A 729-nucleotide genomic window follows, 5' to 3' on the forward strand; every position below is an offset into this window, starting at 1 on the left:
TTTTTTTTTTTCCTTTTTATGTTATCAGTAGTTCACTGTTAGTCTCAGTCAGACATTTTTTCATCAACTAAATGTTCAAATCATGTAAATAGAGAATTATATATATATATATAATATCCTTTTATTTCTCTTTCTTTATTTCTTTCCCGTTTTTAACTTTTTCCCTTCCATAACGCTTTCCTGTACCTCACTTCTTTCTTTTCTTCTTCTCCACATCGATCACTGATATCTTCATTATGGATTTTTTTCTCCGTAAATGCGAATCTGTCTATATATATATATATATATCAGATAAAAGAAAAAGAGAAGAGAAAAAGGACATCTCTCTCTATCTCTCTAGTATGACTCCTTTTTTTTTTTTGAATTCCTTCTTCTGCTATTTCCTCCTTCTCTCTCTTTCTCTTTAAATACACAAACACTCCTTCTCTCTGATCCTTTCATTTCTTCAAAAAAAAGTCATTCTGATGGTCAAACGCATATTTACCCTGTATTTGATTTTTCTTTTTTTTTCATTTTCGTTAGTTCTTCCAGTTATTATAACAATCATTCCACGTTTCTTTTTTTTTTCTTTTTTTTCCTTTAGGAGAGGAATTGTAGCAGCACAGAGGAACGGAATAACAAATAAAATGAAGCGGTGTGAACAAGTACGTGTACTTATTCATTTTCTTGCCAATGTGTACACATATATACATATTATTCATGTATGCATAGTGATAGGATGTGTTCATC

This window comes from Trypanosoma theileri (genome assembly GCF_002087225.1).
Source record: "Trypanosoma theileri isolate Edinburgh chromosome Unknown TM35_Tth_16_V1, whole genome shotgun sequence".
Lineage (NCBI taxonomy): Eukaryota > Euglenozoa > Kinetoplastea > Trypanosomatida > Trypanosomatidae > Trypanosoma > Trypanosoma theileri.